At 36.4% G+C, this 16,740-nt stretch overlaps 1 long non-coding RNA gene across 1 annotated transcript; it reads left to right on the top strand.

Annotated features, from left to right (window-relative positions):
• The first annotated feature begins 11,493 nt into the window (after positions 1-11,493).
• Positions 11,494-12,456, top strand: LOC148211772 (uncharacterized). The gene is made up of 2 exons (XR_015790370.1): positions 11,494-12,068; positions 12,297-12,456. It is a non-coding gene; the product is annotated as an uncharacterized LOC148211772 (long non-coding RNA).
• The last annotated feature ends 4,284 nt before the right edge of the window (positions 12,457-16,740 follow it).

Raw genomic sequence — 16,740 nt, 5'->3', positions numbered from 1 at the left:
GAATTAATCACTACTGATGCAATCATATCAGCAGTGAAAACAAAAGAACTGGAATTAATGGCAACAAAAAGAGAAACTCCCAATGCAGAAGGTCATTTTGCAAAAGGTAAGAATAAAAATGGTTGGAAAGACTACAAGAATAAGCAAGAAGACAGAGGAAAATCGAAGATTAAGTGCAGCTATTGCCATAAAGAGGGACATCTAAAGAAGGACTGTTTTTTCCTCAAAAGAAAGCAAAATGGGAAGAATAAGAAAAGGAAACCAACAGAAGCCTCAGTAGGAGAAAATGCTTTTACCTATTCAGATGTCTTGGCAGCAACCGATCATAAAGCATATACAGATAAAACTCATGAGAATTTAGATTTGGTACTTGACTCAGGGTGCTCTTTTCATATGACACCTACGAAATCTTGGTTTGAAACTTACAGAGAATATGATGGTGGATCAGTTTATATGGGAAATAATGATGTATGTAAGGTTGTTGGTATAGGTACTGTTTCCTTGAAAATGAAAGATGGTTCACTAAAGTTACTTCAAAATGTAAGACATGTTCCTAATCTCAAAAGAAATCTTATCTCACTCTGAATGCTAGACTCAATTAGATGCGAATAGAGCGGTCAGGGAGGTACTCTTGAGGTAAGAAAAGATACAAAAATAGTACTAGTTGGAGAATGGGCTTTATGTAATCAAAGACATTGAATCATCAGGGGAGGCTCTACTTGTCACTGAAGGCAGTCTGACTATGGGAGTTCTTTGGCACAAACGTCTTTCACACATTAGTGCAAAAGGTCTCCAAGAACTAGCTAAACAGGGCATACTACCAAAGGGGATAAGTGAAAAACTTAATTTCTGTGAACACTGTGTACTTGGGAAAGCTAAAAGACAAAGCTTCCAGAAAGGTGAACATGTCACTAAGGGGATACTTGATTATGTACATTCAGACTTATGGGGACCAACTCAAACTCCATCTCTAAGTGGGTCAAGGTCCTTTCTCACCATAACTGATGATTTCTCTAGAAAAACATGGATTTATTTCCTAAAAACTAAGGATCAAACACTAGAAAAATTCAAAGATTGGAGGAAACAAGTAGAAAATCAAACCTCAAGATCTATAAAATACCTCAGAACTGATAATGGCCTTGAATATTGTGGGGAAGAATTTAATAGGTTCTGCAAAGAAAATGGTATAACCCATCATAAAACAGTTAGACATACTCCCCAATAGAATGGTGTGGCTGAACGGCTAAATAGGACAATAACAGAGAGAATAAGATGCTTACTGTCAGATGCAAATCTTCCAGAGAAATTTTGGGCAGAAGCAGGATCCTATGCAGTCTATACCATAAACAGAAGTCTTCACACTGCCAATGAGTTTATCACACCTGAAGAAAAATGGACAAAACACCCTCCAAAGTTAGATAATCTTAAATTCTTTGGATGTATTGGCTTAGTCCATGTAAATCAGGGAAAATTGAAACCTAGAGCAGTAAGATGCATGTTCGTTGGGTTTATAGAAGGAGTTAAAGGATATAGACTATGGCATCCTACCGATAGAAGATGCATAAATAGCAGAGATGTGGTTTTTAGGGAGCAAGATATGTTCATGTATCAAGAATTGTTGAATTCAGACACAAACAGATCTGATAAAGCAATAATTGAGGTGGAGACATCCAGTACATCAGAAAATGAAAGAAATCAAACAATTACTGATGCCACAGAAGAAGAACCAGAAATACAAGAAGAAATAGAAGAACCCATTGATTTAGCAGATTATTCTCTTGCTAGGGACAGACAAAGAAGAAGGATAGTTCCACCTAAAAGATATGCAGAAACAAATGTCATTGCAGCAGCTTTAAATGTAGCCCGTACAATAAATGATGATGAGCCTCAAAATTTCCAAGAGGCAATAAATGGCCCAAATGCAATCAACTGGATTGATGCCATGAACGAGGAAATGCAATCTCTTGAGGTTAATGAAACCTGGACTCTAGTACCATTACCAGAAGGATACAAACAAATATCATCAAAATGGATATACAAATATAAAGAGGGGATTCCCGGAGTGCAACAACCGAGATATAAAGCAAGGTTGGTTGCAAAAGGATATACACAAAGAGAAGACATTGATTACACAGAAGTTTTTTCTCCCGTGGTTAAGCATACATCCATAAGAATGCTTTTATCATTGGTGACTCAAGAAGGGTTAGAACTTGAACAACTAGATGTAAAAACTGCATTCCTATATGGCCACTTGACAGAGACTATATTCATGAAGCAACCTGAAGGAGACGTTGAAAAGGGCCAAGAAAAACAGGTATGTTTACTAAACAAAGCTCTTTATGGATTAAAACAATCACCAAGGTGTTGGTATTACAGGTTTGATGAATTTGTAATAAAAATTGGTTTCAACCGAAGTGCATATGACAGTTGTTTTTATGTTAAATCAACCTCAAAACAAGAAGCAATCTTCCTTCTACTATATGAAGACGATATGTTGTTGGCTGGTAAAAGAAAGGAAGATTTGAAGTATGTTAAAGAAAGCCTAAAAGCCGAATTTGATATGAAGGATTTAGGGGAAGCAAGAAAAATCCTAGGAATGAAGATAACTAGGAAGAAAAGAGAATGCCTTCTTAAAATAAATCAGGGTCCCTATATCAGAAGAATCCTATCAAAATTTGGCATGAATGAGGTTAAAGCAGTAAAAATCCCTATAGCACAACATTTCAAACTGTCATCAGGAAACTGCCCTACAGAAAATGACTATGAGCATATCAAGTATATTAATTCTGTCCCATATTCCAGTGTTGTAGGGAGCCTAATGTACCTAATGATATGCACAAGACCATATTTGGCCTATTCATCTAGTATAATAAGCAGATACATGTCGAACCCTGGAAAAAGACATTGGGAAGCAGCAAAATATGTCCTAAGATACCTTAAAGGGACTGAAAACCTAGGTCTTACTTATAAAAAGGCCACTGAACAAAAACTACAACTCTATGGATACGTAGATTTAGATTATGCTGGAGACCTAGATAAAAGAAGGTCACTTTCAGGCTACTAATTTCTAGTGGGTGAAAATGTGATCAGTTGGAAGGCTACATTACAATCCGTAATAGCTCTTTCAACAACAGAAGCAGAGTTCATAGCACTTTCAGAAGCAGTAAAAGAAGCATTATGGCTTAAGGGACTTTTAAAGGACTTTGGTTTTGATAAGTCAAAGGTAAAAATCTACTGTGATAACCAAAGTACTATTCACTTGTCCAAAAACCAACAATTTCACAGCCGAACAAAACATATGATTTACGGGAGGAAATGACACTGAACAACTAACAGTGACATAGTGAGAGGTTAGCTCAGAAAAGGCCGATGGGAGTAAATGAGGTGGATGCTATTGTTGCATTGACCATGCAGGTTGCTTCCCTTACCAAGCAACTTCAATCAAGTCAGCTTGCGGTAAATGCAATTCAAACACCACCTATATTTTGTGAATATTGTCGTGGTAACCATCATAGTGAAGATTGTCAAGTGGGGAACCAATTTATGCAAGGCCAACATGAGCAAGTTCAGTTTGTTGGGAATTTTAATTGCCAGCCAAATAACCCTTATTCCAACACCTATAAGCCAGGTTGGTGCAATCATCCTAACTTCTCATGGAGGCAAAATCAGAGTCAGAATCCTACTCCACCACCTGGATTTCAACAACCAGAGAATAAATCTAGCCTTGAAAAGGTAATGGTACAATTGGCAAACACTACAACTTAGTTCATGTCTGAAATAAAGACTAACTTCCAAAAGTAAGCAGCTTCTATTCGTAACTTAGAGGTACAAGTTGGTCAACTTGCCAACATGATGGTGGATAGGCTTCCTGGTAATTTACCAAGCACAATAGAGGTCAATCCAGTGGAGCACGTGCAACCCATTTGTTTAATGAGGTTATTCTGCTAGTATTTCCTAAACTTGAACTTTTAAAGAAAAGTCCTTGTCCTAAATGTTTAACATTTCTTCTGCGCTTTCAAATATTTTTTCCCAATGATGACACTGCCTCCCAGTGTATTTTGCTACTTTATTTTTTTAGAAAGAACATGTTTATTTTACTTTTCAGAAAAAAATAATAAAAAATAAAAATAGAAAAATCATATTCGTATTTTTGCATACCATTTGCTTTTGAGAAAATAAGAGACGGGAAAAATTTAGCAAAATTAAGTGAGGAGAAAGAAAAAAAGCAGAAAAAAAATAGAGAGGAAAGAAAATGAACTTATATTTCCGTGTCTTGCTTATAGACACTCTGCTAGCAGTAAGCTATGGGTGGCTTTTTAGCGATCTCAGTAGTAATAGTTACATAATCTAGTGTAACCTCGTGCAACCCATTGTCGATATATTATGATTTTGTCAATTACTTATAGATCTTTATAAGTGACTGTAGTGGAGGGTCGCGAACGTGTTCCTTAAGCTACAGAGCTAGTAGCCAGTCCTCTAGTCTTATAAGTTTAAAAATTGTTGAAACAGAAGGGAAGTGTGTAGATTCTTTAGTGTTTGAAAAATTTTTAAGTTAGGAAAATATTGGATTCAGAAAACTCTTTATCATTTAAGCATTCATGGCTCATGTTGACTTGGCTTATAAGAATGAGAGATGCTAAAGTTTTGATTTCTTTCCTGAGACGACATATGAGCGAATTCTTGCCTATCCTAGAATTGTGATGCTATTTAGTATTTTGCATGTAGCTTGATGTGAAATGGTTAAGTTTTCTTGTGCATAAAATTTGTTTTTGGGATGAGAGATGGTAATTTATGAAGAATTGTGCACACACACACGTATAGAGCCTAAAATGGAGAAAAATTATCTTGTTGGTTAAAAGAGTTTCGGCTTTGTTTGAGCTTAGTTTCATTTTCTTTTGTAGTAAGAAAGTGTTGTTTGTGAAGCTTGAGTCTATCTCTACTCAATAATACTTAGTGGTTAAATTTCTTTGATTGTTTTTCTTTGCTCGAGGACGAGCAAAATGATAAGTTTTGGGGTATTTTGACAAGTGACTTTTGGCTCTAGTAATTTAGGGTGTTTTTGAGTCATTTTATAGTTTTTACCGACATTTCCTTTAGGTAGTTTAATCGTTTTTAGAATTTATTTCTTTTGTAGGACTTGAGTTGATGAAGAGGAGAAAAATAGCAAATAAAGAAGCAAAAGCGAACCAAATTCCAGTGCGTTGGGCGCCTAGGCGCCGAAAATTGACAAAATGGCAGAATGTTAGCACCGGCTTGCAGAATGTTGGGCGCCTAGGTGCTATGAAGTTGGAAGCGGGGTTTTTGCTGGCACGTGTTTGGGCGCATAGGCACCGAAATTGGGTGCCTAGGTGCTCGCAACAGAATATTGTTAAATATCTCATATTAGCCCTAGCCACCGGGGAGGAAAAACATAGAAGCATAACGTTTTTAGAGAGAAAAGTTGGGATTTTGAGAAGATTGGAAGGAACGCGAAGAACAGAGGCTCGAGAGATCGCCGAGTTTGTTTTCTTTCTCTTCTTCTTTCTCTCCTTTAGCTTCAAATTCCTTCAATGATGTTGTTGAGATTTTCTTTTTGAATTATAGCATGAACTAATTACACTTTTCTAGGGCGTTGATGTAGCCTTTATCAAACTTTATTTCTCCTTGTTCTTTATTTGATTTCTAGTATAAACTTATTGGTTGTGAGAACTTTTCTTTTCTTAATGTATTGTTTGGATTTGGCCCAATCTTTACATTGATTCTTTGTCATAAATCGAGGTTGAGAAACAAGATTATTGGCTAGGCTTAATAGTTCTCCTTTATTTGAGCAAGAGATAGAGATATTCTTGCAAATTTGATGGCATCTTTGGGTTTTACATGCTTGAGTATTTGAACTGCATGAGTAGCCATAGAAATATAGGTGCTCTACTCTTCAAAGAAACTCGTTATTGCTTGAGAAAGAATATCGAGTCAATAGAATAGAACCTGCCAACAACCTTGGTTTACAATAGTTTTCAATTAAAGTGTTCGGAGAAATAAAGGGAGATATCAGTGAAGTCATGCTCTAGAATTTACTATCTATTTTTTTATCTTATATCTTGATACTAGTGTGTTTTCTTGTTTTCATTGAATTAGGATTTGAATTAATTCTCTATTCATTCTATTTGATCTTTCGACATTTAGATAAAATTGAAGTGGAGAATTTGGTAGTTAGTAATCATTCATTCCTTGTGGAGACCATACTTTGCTTACTTCTATATTACTTATGACGATTCGTACACTTGCGAATTAGAACAACAGTAAACAGGGTCTAAAGCGGAACATCTGAAAATAATTACTAAAAAATTAATGACAATGACTAGAATAACTTTGTATGCAAAGCTTAAAAAATAAAGCAAAATATTTAAAATTAAGTTACTAAAATAGAATATTTGAAATTTTCACGATGAAACCAAGAACCCAAGCCATAACGTGAAAATTACAAATATATTATAAATTGAAGGATAAATTACAAGTTTTATCATTAAACTTTTCAATTTAGGTTTAATAAGTTCATAAACTCTAAAACAAACTTTTAATTTTGTATTTAATATGTCTGTTGATTAAAACCTGTCTAATAGGCTTTCGAATCTTCAATTTTGCGTCTAGTAGGTCCTCGGCTTATTCGACATTTTAAAATATTAGCATAATTACTAGATAGAAAATTAAAATTGATGTCTAATAGAATCCTAAACTTTCAATTTTATTTTTAATAGGTCAATTTTACAAATTATCGAATAGGTGAAAGACTATCAAAACAAAATTTAAAGTTCAGAGACCTTTTAGAAACAAAATTCAAAATTTCAAGATGGTTGAACGATAAATTTTGAACAATTATAGAGTGTCATGTCATTATTTTAAATAAATGTCAAGATTATTTTTGGGACCAATCACAAATTTAGGCGGTCCTCAATTAATTCTAAAGTCTGCAAAATAGATTATATGTCACATGTCGTAATGCGACAAATACCAATGGTTTGCAACAGTACCTAAGCAACCGCCAGAGCCTCTAACAAGCATAATGAGTCCTTGGCTCTTTGCTCAGGGGGAATAGACCTTATAGGCCCCTTCCACTAGGAAAGGGCCAGACCAAGTTTGGAGTGGTGGCAATCGACTATTTTACTAAATCGACCGAAGCTAAAGACCTAGCTACAATTACTGAGAAAAAGGTCACCGACTATATCTAGAAGCACATAATTTGCCGCTTTGGAATACCCTACACCATTATCAGTGATAATGGGAAGCAGTTCGACAATGCTGCCTTTTGAGAATTTTGCAGGGAGTTGGGCATTAAGCACATCTGTTCCTCGTCAGCACATCTGCAAGCTAATGGGCAGGTTGAATCAGTCAACAAAATCATCAAAAGAACTCTGAAAACAAGATTAGGAAAGCTTAAAGGGTTGTGGGCAGAGCAACTTCCCAATGCATTATGGGCCTATAGAACAACACATTGTACTTCGACGAGAGAAACGCCATTTTCACTATGATTTGGCTCTGAAGCAGTGGTGCCAGTGGAAATTGGTCTTCCCTCCCCAAGGGTAGAGCAGTTCAGTCTACCCGACAACAATGAGTCTGTGCAACTCAGCCTCGACCTATTAGAAGAACATCGAGAAACAGCACGACTACGAACGACTGAGTACAAAAATCATATAGCTCGATACTACAACTCGAAAGTTAAGAAGCGTGACTTTAACAAAGGTGATTTAGTGTTAAGAAAGATTATGCTTAATACCAAAGATTCAACTAACGGGGCATTCGGGCCAACATGGGAGGGCCCATACAAAGTCACTAAAGTGGTTCGAACAGGCACTTATGCTCTCGAAGACCAATGGGGGAAGGCCTTACTACACCCATGGCACGCTCAGCACCTCAAAAGATACTACCACTAGTTCGACATATTTCTAAGACATTTTTATGTTTTTCAATTATTTGGACCAAATAAAGTTATTGTAACTAAATCTTCGACAGGACGATCTTCCTACTAATAAAGTCTTCGACATTCGACGTGATACTTGAGTTTTTATGTTCATTATGAAATAAATTTCTCAAGCAGGGCGCATCATATGAATATCTACATATCTACGACCAATCAAGAAACTCAAAATTGGGAAAGACCTAGAAGCAAGCCAAACAGGCAAAAAGCAACGGCTTAGCATGGTCAAAACTAAAGCAAAAAAATACAGGATATAAAACTGTTTGGCATAAAAAGCCAAGCAAGTTAGAAATCTAAAGGTATCAACATTAGTTCTGTTAAAGTTAGACCCCAAGGTCAAAAGTAAATGGTTTAAACACAGATGAGAATACAACCCGACTCAGGAGACTTGATTGTGGCCAAAAAAATTGGAAAAAGCTTCCAATTCATGAATACTATCGACAAGCTCAAGGCACAAAACCAGTGGTAGGAACCAAGCAGCTAAAATCCAAAATTGGATCAAAAGCTTTTTGGTAGAAGCTCTATGCGTTAGAAACCTTGACATTATTAGCCACTAATATACATATAAATTAGGCGATGTTATAGAGTGATATCGTGGTAACGATAAGTGACAGGTACTCTCAAAACAAAGATCTTAACACAATTATTCGTCTTCTGTTTTGAGAGTGGGGGCCATTTTTATAGAGAACAAAAACGATTCGAAACGAGACAAGAAATTGAAGCCCGAGATCATCGACTGGGGGAGACCGACCTGCGACATAACGGGCCGGCCCAAAGGACGACCTAGCGCCGAGGCCGTCACAGCGCTGAGACCTCCTGGCGCCGAGGCGCCTACTTCTCACCTTCGCCTTCGGGCCAAGGTATCATTTGAGCCTCCTCCACTCGGATCTACATCAGGAGGTTAAACACACCTATTCAGGGCCGAGGCCAATCATTGGTCCTTGCAACTCTAAATTAGGGCTCAACTACATAAGGTTCTAGAACCACCCTCACAGCTATAAATAGCAGTGCAGCCTAACCATATACAGGCAAGTGACTTATCTCTAGCTAACTAGTTTCTCAACTCTCCCTCGCTAACTTAAGCATCGGAGCCCGTGTGACTAAGGTCACACCGGTTTAGATCGATTTGGTTTTGCAGGTATCGGTTCCTTTATCGTCGAGTTAGGTGTGTACGAGAAGAAGAACCGGAGGGTCAAAATCCACGCATCAACACATTGTTTTGACTGTATCGCACTATGTATCATTTGATAACCCAATAAATCCATTATAGTATCTCCGGTTCAAATTAAATTTTAAATAGAGGAATTTCAAGGATATTTAGAACTTGAGAAATCTCGACAACGTGACTACCTATACCAACTTATCTTTCGGGAGTATATTTATGCATTTTCTCATGATCATTTTTTAAATGGATCCATTTTGTTGGAAAATTCTGGTTATGACAAAAAATCCAGTTTACTAATGGTAAAACATTTAATTATTCGAATGTATCAACAGAATAATTTTTTCCCACTAATTATAACAAAAATGCATTTTTGGGGTACAACAAAAATATGTATTCTCAAATGCTATCAGAAGGTTTGCAGTCATTGTAGAAATTTCAATTATTTTGTTGTATCCAGACTAATATCAATCCAACCCATTTTCATGAATAAAATGTAACCAATTAACCAACCAACAAAACTACTTGTTACAAATAACATCTTGTTGTTGCATCGAAACATAGAAATGTTGACTAATTTGACTAACATTGAACTTGGTAAAATGAAATGGTTGAATAATTGAAAAATGAGATTATTCAAAAATACACATCGGATGCTAAGATTACACATTGAGTTTATGGTAGTAGATCCATAAACAAAAAAGTGTTTGTGATTGTTCTAGAAGAAATGAAACAAAAGATACGGTAGAGCTATGACAGTTATTGTATGAGGTCTACCCAATGCTAGATGTAGAGGCGCATAATAGATTGATATGAACATCATGAGTTGTCTCGTAATAAAACCTGTTGGTGCTATACTTTCTTCTCGGTTCCTTCTTCCATAACCCGAGCTCGGAGAAGGAAGAGATAAGAGAGCCCTATGGAGAATATGGTCAGAAATCCATAATAGAGTCCGACTACAACGACCGAATTGATTATCTTCATGCATAAAGATACTAGATTACCTAGTATAAAAGATTTAAAAATCATCACAAACCTCCCTTTTTCTTTTCTATTGCAATATCTGTATTATTATATGATGAAAATCATGTATCTCCGTCACTTGTAGTGATTTATCATTCAATGAATGACTGAAAAATCTAATGTTTGTACATAAGTAAAACATTCAAAATTGTATTTATTCCTTCTACCCATTGATAAGGATGCCTCCCTTGATTTAATTCATCCCATTTCATTTGGCCGAGAGGGAGGTGTGAGTCACCTGGGCTACGGATTTGTTGGTTGCTGGATTCTTCGAAATCACATCTTGATCTTGAGAAAAAAGAAGCCATCCTTTCAATCAAGGCAGGGGGGTCCCGACCCACAAATGAATAGGAAGCGAGGTGAGGTCTTTCATTAAAGGGGGGAAAAGAGGGGTGGGGCTTTGAAGAAGAGAATTTCATAAAGTCACTCTCTCCAACCTTTTCTATCAAGACTTAGAAGTAGGCGAGAGAAAGTCAATATGATATTTGCATTGGTTTTTCCAACGAAATGAAACACTTTTCTGTCTTTATCATTCGGAAGGCTTAGTCCCACACTCTGACTTCATTGATGGGAATTCTATGTCTCGGGGAGCATACTTGATAGGAGATAGACACAGGCGTTAGAGAGGTCCCCCACTTCGATTCCTGCCTCGTTAGCATCTACGATCCGAGATAAGGGATTGCTCCAAACTGATGTTATTTTTTTTTCCAATATATTGTCATACTAGGAACTTTGTACACCATGTATATGATTTATTTTTCCTGATATTTGTAATGATACAATTTTATGGTATCATTCACTTTTTCCAAATTTGTTTAATGTCTTACTTTCCTTGATTGAATATATTATAAATAAAATTTTGATAAAAATTTTGAAGTATTATTGAAAATAATAATAAGAAGCAAATTCATAAAAAAAAAAGTTAAAAATAAGAGGCAAATCTTTTTAAAAAGCTAAGGTCCGTTTGATGGTAAAATATATATTTTTTTATGAATGAAGAAAAAATTTTATTGTATAATATAACATATTTTTTGAGTTGTTTAGACATCTTTCACTCTTAATTTCATACAAAGTTTGACCAGTATATATTTTAGTTTTATAAAAAATAAATTATACTTTTCAACTGTGAAGAAAATTAATAATTAATTATTTAATAAACAATAATTGTGTTAAAATAATATTTCTTAACTTTTATTTATTTATCATGTAATAATAGTCCAATTATTATTATTATTTTAAAGAATTCTTAGCTTTTTTTATATATTCATTCAAAGGTAAAATTTCACCTCAAAATATTATGTTTCAAAATGTCTAAACTACGTGTGCACGTGAATCTAACTAGTATGTTTAAAAAGTTGGTGGAGTAAAAATGAAATAATGTGAAAATTTAGAGGGCAAAAATGTAATTTAAACCTTTTTAAGTTAATAATAATTAAAAAAATTCAAACCGACTTATTTCTTTTTCTTTGTAATTTATACGCATCGTATGTGTTGCGTCAATTACTTACCCTTCGTCTCTCTCTCGCTTTCTTTCAACGGACGTGCGCTCCCTAATGGCGAAATCAGCTTCCACCTGCAATAATCGAAGATTCCAGAGCTCCTTCTTCTCCGAATCCGAAATCGAAGTCGCCATACAGCTTATACATCTCAGCGAAGACTCCGATAACCAGGACGAGATCAGCGGCTGTACCAGTTGCAGCGACGGCAAATCCATCGCCTCCGCCACCAGCGCCAAGAACCACGCCGGAATAATGGAAGAGGCCGGAATTAGCCGTAGCAGCCACGGCGGCGCAGGTACCACCACTCTGATAGAAGATATCTTTGAAGAAATCGGAGACGGTGCGAATCGGAGGCGGAGGAAGCGCCGGTCGCGTTCCGTCTACGAGATTTACAAATTGACGAAGCCTGTTATCTCCGTCAATTGAATGGAAGGTAAATCGCTGAGCGTAATCGATTGTGTATCCTCTGGATCATTTCTTCTCTAACTTTTTTGTTCGCTGATTTTTCGGAATCGAAACCTAACTGAGCGTGTGCATATATATGTATGTAAAGTATAAAATCCTTCTGAACTCTTTTTCGCTGTTTCTGTAATTACGATTTCACTGATGTTCTCGCCTGTTGCCTAATCGATTTTGCTTTTCGTTGCTATTTCACTGGCAGATGTACAAATTAAAATAGTGTGAAAATTTAATTTGTGGACGTTTCTTGTCGGAGTCTGTTGTCCCCTTTCTTGAAGCCTTTTCGGTAGAGGAACAATCCTTTTGAGAAGTTCCTTAGAAATTGAGAAAAGGTTGAACAATGATCAACGCGTTTTTGTGAACTCGGATTTGATTGAATGCTTGAATTTGATTTGTGAAATCTCTACTCTCATCACATTCTCTACGCCTTTTCCGTTGGCTGTTTCGATTCACTGCCGCACAGTCTCTGTCTTCGTCTCTTTTCCATTGGAGAGGATTAAGCAAATGAAGGACCAAGTTAGGAGGTGTGTTGATGGCTGACCTGGTTCTCTGAGTTGAATTTTTATTTTTTGGTCCCCAAACTTGTGCTATTTCCATTTTAATCCCTAAAATTCAGGGATCAAACAGTGTTCAATGTTGATCCAAGTGTGAGCTAAACGAAGTTGATTTGATTCAAGCGATTGGATATACAACTCATTTGGGTGGTCAAATTTTCATTTAAGCCGGCTTTTATGATTTAGTTTAAAATACTATTTTGGTCTGATAAAATTTCATTTTGATTTTTGTATTTTAAAAATTAGAATTTATACTTTTTTGCTTTTATTTATTTTGGTCACTGTGTATCTAAAATATTCTTTTGATTATTGTACTTTAAAAATGGCCATTTTGATTTCTATTTTCAAAATTTTAACACAAATTTTATCTATAACGAAAATCTTTTAATATAAATTCATGATTATATTTCAAAAAATATATTGACGATAGGGTCAGCATTGAATTGTAATAGAAAAATAAGATTGAAATTAAAATTAAGGAATCAAAATAGTCACCTCTTAAAGATTTTGGGATTAAAATAAAATTTTGAAAATATATACTAAAATGAACCAAAGTTGAAAGTAAACGAACCAAAATAAATATTTTAAAAGTATAAAAATGAGCAAAAGCAAAAAGTAAAGGAATTAGAATATTATTTTAATCCAAAAATAAAAAATAATGAATACAAAAGAAACCATAAAATGATCCAAAATAGTTATTTTTTTAATGATAAAATGATATTCTTTGTTTTCAAAATTTTTTTGGAAAATAATTATGATATTTTCTCCGGTTTGCAAGTTAGATTCTTCATTTTGTTACCTTCCTCGATATATATTTTTTACATTATATATATTAAAATTTTTAAATTGAATTATTTATAGAAATGGATATTGAATTTAAATTATTTATTTGAATAAATAATATAAATACTAAACCCTTGTTTTTATTTAAATGTATAATTTAATTTTAAGTATCTTTAAGCGAACATAAACTTATTTCAACTGTCTCTAGCCCATAGATAATGAATTCGTTCCTCCCTCTACTTATTGTACTCAATAAAATAAATAATACAATAAATTTTCTTCATTAGGATAGATTTCTTTTGTTAATAAGATAAAATTTATCAATTTATTATTACACGTGTTTCTAAATTATAATTAAATACTATTTTCAAATTAAAAATTTAGATATAAAGTTTTTTTTTTCAATCTACAACCAAATATGCTCTCACATATAGTGAAAATGAAGAATGCTGTACTAAAAAAGAAAATAGGGAAACAAAGAATTCATTTCACTTTATATGCGGAATTATTTATTTAAAAAAATTAGTCATGAATTAAACGGGGCATAAGTTATTGAAAAATAATAATTGTGTGGAATTTATTCTTTTTATGGTGCAAACTTTTTTGAAGATTAAATATTGATTTTATTTAAATTAAGTAGACAATTATGTCAAATTCAACCTTGCTTGAAGACACCAATTACTTATCACGACACCAATGACATCTTATTTATAGGATGAGGCTCCTCGAATAAGGCGAAGAATTGGCTTAGCCAAGTCTGGTTGGATTGACTTGGTCGAGTGGTAACATAATTTATGAAGAACTAAAATTTTATGTTAATATTTATTTATTTACTTTTAAGGGGTAGAGATTTAAAATATATTATATACTTAAAAACTATAATATATACTTATAGCCCATATCTATTTGGTTGAAAAGGATTTATTCATAATAAATTTAAGAAACATATTTCAAAGTCGGTGGGCAACACAATCAAAAGTTGTGTGCCACGTGTACATGGTCTTTCTTGCTCCTATTGTACGGTGGAATACATAAGCAATATTCTTAGCATGTGTAAGGATTCTAATAGTCCGTTTTTATTTATTTATTTTTGTATTCCATCTATATGTGCTATTATGAATTATAATTTAACCTTTATATTAAAATCTTGTAAAAGAAAAACATTTCTATTAAAATAAAGTATATGAATATGAAATAATTTATTATCCGAGAAATTGCAGACCCGGCTCGCGTCGTTCCCACAACCGGCAGTGAGCATTTCAATATACAAAAATCACTTCCAAATAATAAGAATGGAAATAATTGTACCCTCAAACTTTATGTTTGATCAATCACCTCCTAAACATATGAACACTTTATAATTAAGCTCTTAAATATTGAAAAATGCATAAACCACATGTCGAATATCTCAATAACACATTTGTCTAAAGCTTCAAATGACACCTCATATCCGAAACCCAAGAACGATAGCTTTAGCGATCATCACTGTTTGGGGGTAAACGTACCCGGGACACGTGGAGGACCCTTATTCGTGTTTGAAGAAATTAGATAAAAAGGATTGCTTAGGTCCACCTCGGCCCCACCGAGGTGACCGGGTTTGCCCCTTAAAAGATGAAGTATGGGCACCAAAGTTCGACCTGACTGAGGTCCGACCTGCTCGGAACTCAACATGTCCGATATAAGAAAAGACATGTAACCGCCGGTCGTGTGTACTGTCGGATCCATTACCTATAAATAGAGGGCTTCATTTCACGCTCAGGTATCGAATCTCACCTCGAACTAAATAAGGAGTCCGATCTATACTGACTTGAGCGTCGGAGTCCTTACCCTCTTGTGCAGGTCCACTCTAGTGTTCAGGTCGGAACCAGAGACCGGGTTCGAGCTCGATTCGTGAAGAACTGTTGTGCAAATTCCTGCATAAACATTTGGCGCCGTCTGTGGGGGAGGACATCTTAAGTCATCCCGATCTAAAAAAAAAATATACGCAAAGATGGTGCATCCAGCAAACTCTGCCAATACGATAGAACAGAGGGGTGTAAACGCTGATAATGGCCCTCAGCGAGACATCGATGCAAGAATAGTCGAGGACCAGGTCCGAGCAGGGCGAGAGGGAGATCTGCCGCGCAGCTCTTCCCGCCATACGAACCAAGAGCTACCACCTGCTCACCCGAAACCCTCAAAAGCCAACAGAGGCCGAGGAGGGACGTCGAGAAAGACCTCCCAAAGGGCCAACCAGACAGCAGACCCTGAAGCTCTGTCTACACTCTAGCGCGAGTTGGATGATATGCGCCATCGATTGCGCACAATGGAAGAAATGTACGCCGAGGCAACGCGTGCTAACTGAACTGCGTCCCCCTCTAGGGCCCCAAGCGCACCCGGTGAAAAGAGAACTCCATCTATCCAACCTGGTGATCGCGAGCCCATTCCTAACAATGAAGGGGTGGATTACAGCTTGCGAGACGATGATCTTAGAAAGCACCTCACTGATAAGAAGAAGAAAGCCTCTCGGGAACCGGAAGATTCTCCTTCCTACTCCTGAGAGTTCTCCAACTTCGACCTTAAGGCTCAGTCAAAGTATAAGCCCTTAACACCAGAATCTGTGATCACCAGGGAAGAGTTCGACCTGATGAAACACAGGTTCGACGAGTAGGTCGAGGCACTCAAAGCCAGGTGTGAGAAGAAGGAGAGCTCGTTTGCCGATGGCGACTTGGGAGAATCGCCATTCACTTCGGATATTATGGAAGCCCCAATCCCTCCGAAGTTCAAGACTCCCACCATGAAGCCCTATGATGGGTTTAAGGACCCTAAAGACTATGTTGAGGTCTTCGAGGGCCTCATGGACTTTCAAGTGGCAACAGATGCAATAAAATGTCGCGCCTTCCAGATCGCGCTTACCGGCAGCGCGCGCCTGTGGTACCGGAGACTGCCGGCTAGGTCGATATCAACCTATTCTCAGCTGAGAAAGGAGTTCATCAGCCAATTCTCTTCTCGGCACTACGATAGGAAAACAGCAACTCACCTCGCCACCATCAGACAGAAGGAAGGTGAGACGCTGAGAGAATATGTCACAAGGTTCTAGGAGGAGCAGCTGAAGGTCGCGCACTGCTCCGATGACTCGGCCATGTGCTACTTCCTCACCGGCCTGGCCGATGAGACCTTGACAGTAAAACTTGGAGAGGAGGCTCCAGCCACCTTCGCCGAAGTATTGCAGAAGGCGAAAAAAGTCATTGATGGACAGGAGCTACTCCGAACCAAAACTGGCCGATCTGAGAAGCGGATCGACCAGAAGAAATTGAACCAGGAGACGAG

The sequence above is a fragment of the Momordica charantia genome, assembly GCF_013281855.1.
Source record: "Momordica charantia cultivar OHB3-1 chromosome 4 unlocalized genomic scaffold, Mcharantia_2.0 BLBB01000004.1, whole genome shotgun sequence".
NCBI classification, from domain to species: domain Eukaryota; kingdom Viridiplantae; phylum Streptophyta; class Magnoliopsida; order Cucurbitales; family Cucurbitaceae; genus Momordica; species Momordica charantia.
Note: the sequence above shows the minus strand (reverse complement) of the source record. Positions and strands in the feature narration are given on the sequence as shown.